Raw genomic sequence first — 9,652 nt, 5'->3', positions numbered from 1 at the left:
AGAACATACAGGGAAAATAGCAGCTAGTAATAAGTGCTGGGTGGGGAATTAGAATAGGGTACTCTACTTGAGATTGACTTGAAGGCTACTTTTTTTTTTTTTTTCCTTTTTGTCTTTTTTCATGACCAGCAATGGATCGCAACCCTCAGTGTCGCGCCCGTACCGGACCGGGACCAGCAAGGGGATCGCAACCCTCGGTGTTGCACCCACACCTCACTCAGCCAGTGAGCGGGAACCAGTCTGTATGTGGGATCCGAACCCTCGGCGGGAGCACCGCCGCGCTCCCAAGCGGCGCACTCTCCAGTTCGCCACCGGGCCGGCCCTGGAAGGCTACTTTTGATTGAATGATCAGAGAATGCCTCTCTGAGGAGGTGACCTTTTAGCTAATGACTGGATATAGATAGAAGGGCTAGACATATGAAACCAGGGAAAGCAAATTCTAGGCAGAAGGAAAAGCCAAGGTGAAAGTTCTAAGGCTGGATTTATTCTAGGAATGCAAGGTTGATACAACATTAGGAAATCCATTCAGATCGTATGCCATATTACTCTAAGGGGAAAAATAATCATAGGATTATCTTCATAGATGCTGAGAAAGTCTTTGACAAAATTCAGTACCTATTCATGATAGACACTCAAGAAAATAGAAATTGAAGAATACTTTTGAACCTGATAAAATAAAGTTCAGTGTCAAGGTTAGTATCTTATTTAAATGGGCAACACTATGCATTTTCACTAATATCAGAAACAAGGCAAGCATCCCCACTGTCTCTACTACTGTTCAGCATAGTTTTATAGGTAAATTAGCTAATGCAGTTAGATAAGAGAAATCAATAAGAGGCATAAGAATGGATAATGAAGTAAAACTATATCTGTTTGCAGAACATAAGATCATAACATACCTGGATCCCAGAGAATCAGTAATAAAACTATTTCAAAAGTAAGAGAATTCAGTGTAGTGGCAGGATTTTAAGTTAACATACAGAAATCAGCATTCATATACACAAACCATAAACAGAAAACATAATGTTAGAGAGAACTCCATTTACAATAGCAACATAGAAGATTAAATGCTTAGGAATAAATTTACTAAGAAACATGCAAAAACCTATGCAAGGAAAATTGAAAACACTCCTGAAAAACACTAAAGCAGATTTAATCAAATGGAAGAAGATCCCTTGAACAGGAAGCTGATCTATAAAATGTAATCATAATAAAAATATCAAGTTATTTTGTGGATTTAGACAAACTGATTCTGAAATCTATATGGAAAAACAAACATGCAAAAATAGGAAAATGGTTAGTTGATTTTTTTTATTTTTTAAATTAATATTATTATTTATTTACCTTCTATGAAGTTGTTGCAGAGCAGTTGGGAGGGAGGGGGAGATGGGGAAGGAGAAGGAAATGGGATGGAAGGAGGAGGAAGGAGGGATGGGACTGAGGCCTGTGATACCCCCCTCATTCCCACAGGAGAGACCAGGGGGCTTCCAGTGGTGGCTTGGTCTTTGCTGGGCTGGGTGCAGATGTCAAGGAGGTGTGGCAAAAACCCTTGCCCCCATTACCCCAGCTTGGGAACCTGGGGCCCTTCTTGCTGCTGCACGGTGGTCGTTGCTGGGCTGGTTGAGTGTGTTAGGTGGGCATGGCCGAGGCCTGTGGCCCCCATCCTTGGGACTGGTTGCAGGTGTCTGGGGGCACGGCTGAGGCCGCCAGCCCTCCCCGCTTTCTGGCGTGGTAGCCCAGGGGACTTCCAGTCCTTCTAGGTGTTCTTTGGTGAAAAGAGACCTTTACTAGTTAATATCAAACTTTGTCTTTGGTTGTGGGTATTTTGTGTTTTCTTTCAGTTCTGTGTTGGATTATTTGCTGTTCCCAGCACTTAAACTCTGCCCTGGAACTAATTTGCTGTCCTTTGCTTACTTCTAAAATGAGGGAACTTTCTGTGGGGACCAGTGCTTGAACTCTGTGGTTGAGCTAAATTGCTGCTTTGCTGCTGATTCCCTAAGGAAGGCTTTTTGTGCAGCTCAGGTTGCTGACTTTATAGTTACTTCTGGGTCTAGTAAGATCTGGTACACCTGGGTTATGTAGAAACTCCAGTCTGGTCCTGAGTCTTTTCATCAAACTGCACCCCATGTTATTCTGTATTCCTGACCAGTCTCCTCTGAGTGGTCCTACGCTGATTGGGGAGCAGATTAGCCATCCTTGCTGTACCCCAGTGGCCCATCTCCCCTACTGCTCATGCTCCAAACGCTTTCCATGGGTTGGGCCATGCTCCAGTCCCTTGCGATGATTCACCGGCCTCTGAGTGGCTCCTTTTTTTCAGTTGTTGTGGCTCCTCGCTCCTATGTGGGTCCATGGGAACCCTCTTTTCCCCTGCTGCCTCCAAGCAACTTCATCCAAAGGGCACAGCTGCAGCTTTTGCAAGTCTTGCTCCATGCGCTCAGCAGCACCAGCCTGGAAGTAGCTGGGATTCAAAATGGTCGGAGTGGTTTTTTCTTTCTGTCATTGTGGCTTCTCCTGCCTTCGTGCACTCTGTAGGTCTCTCTTCCTCTTCCCGTGAGCTCTAGTGGCCCCAGCTTGGCTGTTGTTGCTTTTTTATAGTCATAAATTGGTTGATTTGTGGGCGAGAGTGACGCTGGTGACTGTCTATTCTGCCATCTTGACCCTTAATCTAGTTGACTTTCAATAAGAGTGCCAAGGAAGTTAAATGGAGACCAGTTTTTACATCTAATGGTGTTGGGATACCATGCTAGATAACCACATGTGAAAGAATGAAATTGGGATCCTATCTCAAACCATACAGAAAAATTTACTCAAAATAGTTTATAGACCTAGATGTAGGAGCTGAAACTATGACACTCTTAGAAGAAGACATAGCAGTAAATCTTTTGATCTTGGGTTAGGAGTAGTTTCTTAAATATGACACCAAAAGCACAATTGACAAAAGAAAAAATAGATTAATTGGACTGCGTCAAAATCTAAAATGTTTGTTATAAGTGAAGGTGAAAAGACAGAATGGGAAAAAATATTTTTCACCACATATCTGATAAGGGGTTTGTATCAGGATTTATAAAGAACACTTACATTTCAATAATAAAAAGAGAAATAACCCAATTTGAAAACAGGCAAAGGATTCTGAATAAATATTTGTCCAATGAAGATGTACAAAAAAAGTACATGAAAAGATGCTCAACATTATTAGTCATTAGGAAATGCAAGTCAAAACCACAGTGAAATACCACTTCACACTCACTAAGATGACATATTGAAAAAGACAGAAAGTAACAAGTGTTGGTGAAGATGTGGAAAAATTGGGACACCTGGTGGGAATGTAAAATGGAGCAGCTATTTTGAAAAATAGTCTTGCAGTCTCTCAAAAAGTTAAATGTCGAGTTCCCATATGGCCTAGCAATTCTGCTCCTAGGTATCTATCCAAAAGAATTGAAAGCAGGGACTTGAACAGATACTTGTACAGCAGTCTTTATAGTAGCATTATTCATAATAGCCCCAAAATGGAAACATCCCAGATGTCCATCAACTGATGATAAATGATATATATCCATATAATGGAACACTATTTGACAATAAAAAGAAAGGAAGTACTGACACATGCTACAACATGGATGACCCTTGAAAACATGCTGTAAGAAGCCAATCACAAAAGACCACATATTATATGATTCCAATTATATGAAATGTCCACACAAGCAAATTTATAGAGATAGAAAATAGATTAATGGTTTAGGACTGGGAAAGGGGTAGGGAGTGTGTGGGGAATGACTGCTAATGGGTTCAGACTTTCTTTGGGGGTGATAAAATGTTTTAAAATTAGATTCACAACCTTGTGAATACACTAAAACTATTGAATTGTGTACTTTAAATGGGTGAATTGTATGGTATATGAATTATATCACAATAAAGCTGTTAAAAAAAAAAATAGCCAGGAAAACAAGAAGGAAAGCTATGAGGGCTGACTAGCCCTACCGGTCATTAAAATATACTATAAAAGCCTCTATAATGAAAACATTGTGGCATTGGCATATGAATAGACACAGACCAGTGGAAAAGAATGGAAAGTACAGAATGAGTATGACAGAGGTGGGATTTCACATCACTAGGGTAAAGATGAACCTTTTCTTTTTCTTCTTTTTTCTTATTGTGGTAATATATACATAACACAATATTTATCATTTAAGCCATTTGAAAGTATACAATTCAGTGGCATTAAATATATTTTCAGTGCTGTGAACCTGTCACTACTATCTATACCCAAATCTTTTTCATCTTCCCTGATATAAACTCTGTACTCAGTAAACAGTCTCCCCCTTCTTCCAGCTCCTGGTAATTTCTGTTCTCCTTTCAGTCTCTGTGAATTTGCCTATTCTAGGTACCTCATATAAATTGAATCATACTTGTCATTTTGTGTCTGGCTTATTTCACTATGCATGTTTCCAAGTTTCATCCATATATCAAATTTCATTACTTTTTATGACTGAATAATATTCCATTGTATGTATAAACTATATTTTGTCTGTCCATTCATCTGTTCATGGACACTTGGGTTGTTTCCACCGTAGAGCTATTATGAATAATGCTGCTACTAGGAATGTTGGTGTACAAGTATCTGTTTGAGTACTTGCTTTCAATTTTTTGGATATATACCTAGGAGTGGAATTGCTAGGTCATATAGTAATTCTATGTTCAACTTTTCGAGGAACTTCCAAACTGTTTTCCCACAGTGGCTGCACCACTTTACATGTCCACAAGCAATGTACAAGGGTTCCAGTTTTTCCATATCCTCACCACTATTGTTGTTTTCCATTTAAAAAACTATAGTCATCCTAGTAGGTGTAAAGTGATACATTGTTGGATTTTGATTTACATTTTCCTAATGACTAATGAGGTTGAGCATCTTTTCATGCTCAGCATTGTGTCTAATTGCAAACTATTGGAAACAACCTAAATGCCCATAGCTAAGTGATTGATTAAATTATGGGACATATGTGCAACGGAGTAATGGAGCTGTAAAAAAATGAATGAAGGACTATTTTTGTCAACTGATATGGAATGTTTTCCAGGATGTACTGTTAAGTGAAAAAAGCAAATCACAAGAGTATCTATAGTAAGATACATCTTTTATGCAAGAAAGAAGAGGATATAAGATAATACATGTAAGATATAAGACAGTACGCATGTATCCGCTCATTTGTGTAAAATCAATATAGAGAGAGCATCATGCTGATAAACACCATTGTCAAGGGTTCAGATCCCTGTACCGTCTAGCCGCCAAAAAAAAAAAAAAAAAAAAAAGTCAATATGTGGAGGATAAACCAGAAACTAAAGTGATTGGTAACCCATAGGGGGTAGCTGGGAATGGGATGCAAAGAAGGGGGGAATGGAAACTGGGTTGCAGGAATGAGGAAAGAGTGACACTGAAGGGAATGGGAAGAAAAAAACTAACCTAAGTAACTTTGGAAACACCATCTTGACTGGATACTGTAATGTTAGAGACAAAAAGAACTGTATGTAAATGCTGTAGTATAGTCAATAAACGTATTTCTTTTAGGGGAATGGATAAGTGATTCTTTTTTTTTTTTTTTTTCCAATGGCTGGCTGGTACAGGTTATCAGCACCACGCTCTAACCAACTGGATTAGCAATTCTGAAACTACTTTATATGTGTACCAAATTGCATAAATAGGTAAATATGTTTTAGATAGTAAGAACTGGATTTCTCACAAGTGAGGAAAGAGGAGGCAAACATAAACTCTGTTGGGGTGGATTGGAATCTGAGATAATCAGTATATGTGTGGGTTAATATTCATACATATATTTCCTAGCTCTGTCCACTGAGGAACTAGAAGCGATAGTATCCCTGTAGTAATGAAGAAACCTAGCATTCATATTTTTATTTCTAAATATAATTCTCCAATAAAAGGATGCAGAGCTCTTTGGAGAAGTGGTTGATTTCAGGACTGGGTTAGGCAAAACGCTAAAGGAACCTGGAACATCTTGAGGTGCCAGAAAATAATGAAATGCTTAAAAAAAGGGGAGTTATTGAAAGAATATGGGAGGCAACCTGAAGGAGCTCCTAATAGTGAAAGCTGGAACTATTTGAGCAAAATATATAATGATATCATTGGATTATAATCCATAGAATAAAGTAAATATCCATGAGTCCATACTGATATAAACAAACAAGGAACAAGGGACATTTCTTTCTTATAGTAGAATTTCAATAAATAAACGTGGAAGGAATGAGGAAAATAAAAAATCAGCATTAACAACACAGTAGTAATGGTTGCAAACAAGATCCACTGTTGGATGGTAAAATTAGTGGGTGAAAGTTTGAGGAGAAACAAAATTTGTATAGTCTCCAAGTATCTCTCCCAAGATCTTCATTAACCACAAAAGAGAAATTTTATAGTGATGAAACCTGCCAGAAATTACCTTAACCAAATGATGAAGGTCAGCATCACAATAATAAGGCATTCTGACATCATGAACCCCCTGATGTGATCTACTGATAAATTTAAATAATTTCTCTGTATTCTAGCCAAAAATGCAGAACTTTAGTCCAATCCTCAGAAAACATCAGCAAAATCCAAATGAGATACATTTGACAAAATAACTGATGAGTTCTCTTCAAAAGAGTCAAGGTCAAAAGACAAGGAAAGTCTGAGGAACTGTCGAAGGAGAAAAGACAACTAAATAGCATGTGGGATTTTTTTTTTTTTTTTTTTACAGTGGCTTGTTCTTGCCTGTTAGAGTCTATTTCTAAGTTTTCTCTTTGAATATTTTAAGCGTACTTGTTTTAAAATGTCTGTTTCAGACTATTCTATTATTTTTATGTAGTTCTGGGGTATGACTTCTATTCATGTATCTCTTCACTACTATGACTTTAAGAACCCCCACTTTTTTTTTAACATCTGGAAAATTGTCTCTCATTTTTAGATTCAGCTCTATATTAAAACAAATTTTGTTTTGTTTTTTGGGGGGGGTGGTTTTGTCTTAACTACCATGTTTGTTTGGAGTGGGAGAGGTGGTTTCTTGCATTGATTAAATCTATATTGATGGGAAACCTCTTTCCCCAATTTCTTTTTCATTTAGGAATGACAGGGTAATTGCTTTCCAGTATATCAGGGACTAAAATAGAGCTACTTGCTTCCCTAATATTTATCTTATAGTTGCAATATATATTTTTTGTTTGTTTTTTGGTAACAATATATTATGGTTGAGGTCGGATTTTTTTTCACCCTGCTTTGGTAATGGAAGATTAATTATCAATTTATTTGAAATAGTTTAATCTGGAATTTAACTGAGGACAAAAAGGAACAGAGACCTTTCCTCTTTCCCCTTCACTATCTTGGAGGCAGAAAAGTTGCTGTGGAGGAATATATACCAAAAGGGGTTGGAATTAGAGTTGATGAAAAATAAACCTTCCCCCCTCTTATCCTAAGAATCCTCACCTCAAACTTGACCAGACCAGATTTGAATTCTGCTGCATCACTCTCCTTTTTTTTTTTTTTTTTTTTTTAATCCTTTGGTGGGTTTGGGGAACAAGTTTGTTATAGGTGTAGTTTTAAAAAATACAGTAGGCAGTGGACTCTAGTGCCATTTAAAATATGTGCCTGCCAGGGGGAAAATGCAAACTTGGGCAAACAGTTCTTTCACACTCCTAAAATATGTTATTTTTATTTATCCATACCAAAATTAAGCATGAAGCCCAAAGGAGTAAAACAGAGAGGCAAAAGAAGATAAATTCTACAGTAAATAAGGATTTAGAAAACATAAAGAGGTTGTGAAGTAGTAGTCATTCAGACCATATGAAATAGGAAAGAGGAAGACCTAAAAATGCTTCTGTCAAAAAACGTAAGAAACAGGTATTTTATCAACCTGCTATGGGAGAATTTTTTCCCAAGATTTAAACTGATCTGAGATCTTAATTTGATAGTACTGAAAAAATTGTTTTGGTAGTCATTATATTCTTGGATTCAAAAGCACAACTCATTTTAGTTTGAAAGTATTTTTTTCCATAGTAGATGGTTATAAAATTACTGGAAATTGTATTTTCCTATTGGAGAACCAAAAGGCTTAAAAGTAACATCAACCTGATATAAATGATAGCAACAGAATCCGATGACAAATATGTGTCCTTCAAATGAAATTGCTGATATTTGACCAGTTGAAACTTCCCCAGGGTTGGTAATGTTGATATCAGGTCTCTTTTCAGTTGTGCTGTTTAGTATTCATAATGGTATTATGCTCTGATGATTGAATTTTTATTTTTTATTTTCTCCACAGAAGTGAACAATACCATATCTTTGAAAGATTTGCGAATACTTTTTTTATATGAATTTAAACTGGGACATAGTGCAGCTAAGGCAAGTAGGAACATCAATTTGGTTTTTGGAAAAGGCTCTGTTAGTGAAAGGACTATCCGGTGGTGGTTTGAAAAATTTCATTCTGGGGATCTGAGTCTACAAAATGAGCCTCGAGGGAGACCCAAATCTGTTTTAAATGAAGATCAACTGAGAGCCATGGTGGAAACTAACCCCCAAACAGCAATTCGAGGCCTTGCGGCAGACTTAGGAGTTTCTGCTACAACGATTTCCTGACACCTGGCTGCAATAGGGAAGGTGAAAAAATTGGACAAGTGGGTAGGTACCACTCCAATTGATGGATGATCATAAACTGAGATGGTTAAAATTTGAAAGAGCAGAGACTTATTTTGGAGAGGATCATAAGCTTTGATTTTAAAAAAAAAAAGGGTACCGTATGGTAATTGAAAGTGATCTAATCAATCGTTGGATGTTGGTGAAGTTCTCAAATATTTGTTAAACCATCCTTGCAACCAAAAAAACTTCTGGTTAACCATATGGTGGTCTGCAAAAAGGATATTTCGTTACTGTTTTTTTACCCAGGTTAAAACTAATAGTAGCATCTTATTGTCAAGAAGTTAAATTATGCATCAAAAATTGATCTAAAAATGCATTGGTTAGTAGACATGGACCTTTTTCATGACAACATTCAACCACAGACAATACAAACCACCATAGCAAAGTTAACTGAATTGGTCTAAGAAATTTTGCTTCATCCTTCTTACTCATTGGACTTTTTTCAACAGTTTACCACCCTTTTCATCATTTGGAACTTTCTAAGAAACAGAACATTTCCAATTTGAGAAGCAATAGTTGGAGGGTTTGAATAAATTTTAACAATGCTGAATTTTATAAACATGGTATATATCATTTAATATTTGAGAAAATCTATCATTTGGGGAATTCTTATTTAGGGAAAGTGGTTAATGCTAACAGTGCATATTTTGGTTGAATAAAGTATTTTTCTCAAAAATAAAACATTTTCATTTTGATCTACAAAAAGTCAATTTCACATAGTTCAACCTGATACCTCCCCCCCCCCCCCCCCCCCCCCCCCCCCCCGGCAGAGCATGAAGACTGAAAGGTACCCAAGGTGCTGGAAAACTGCAAGTTGCTCCTGAGTTTTTGGGTTTCACTGGAGAAATATGGAGCATTTCTAGTGTATGTAAGGAGTCAGCCATGCAAAGATCTGGGTAAAGAGGGTTCCAGGGAGATGAGAAGCCTATAAAGTATTTTTTTTTTTTTTTTAAAGATGACTGGTAAGGGGATCTTAACCCT

The 9,652-nt window shown here is 37.3% G+C and overlaps 1 long non-coding RNA gene across 1 annotated transcript; it reads left to right on the top strand.

Moving 5' to 3' along the window:
- The first annotated feature begins 272 nt into the window (after window positions 1-272).
- Window positions 273-9,352, top strand: LOC103609139. Its single transcript, XR_552105.1, has 2 exons — window positions 273-692; window positions 8,298-9,352. It is a non-coding gene; the product is annotated as an uncharacterized LOC103609139 (long non-coding RNA).
- The last annotated feature ends 300 nt before the right edge of the window (window positions 9,353-9,652 follow it).

This window comes from Galeopterus variegatus, unplaced genomic scaffold, assembly GCF_000696425.1.
Source record: "Galeopterus variegatus unplaced genomic scaffold, G_variegatus-3.0.2 Scaffold9255, whole genome shotgun sequence".
NCBI classification, from domain to species: Eukaryota; Metazoa; Chordata; class Mammalia; order Dermoptera; family Cynocephalidae; genus Galeopterus; species Galeopterus variegatus.
This window is presented reverse-complemented; position numbering and strand designations above follow the sequence as displayed.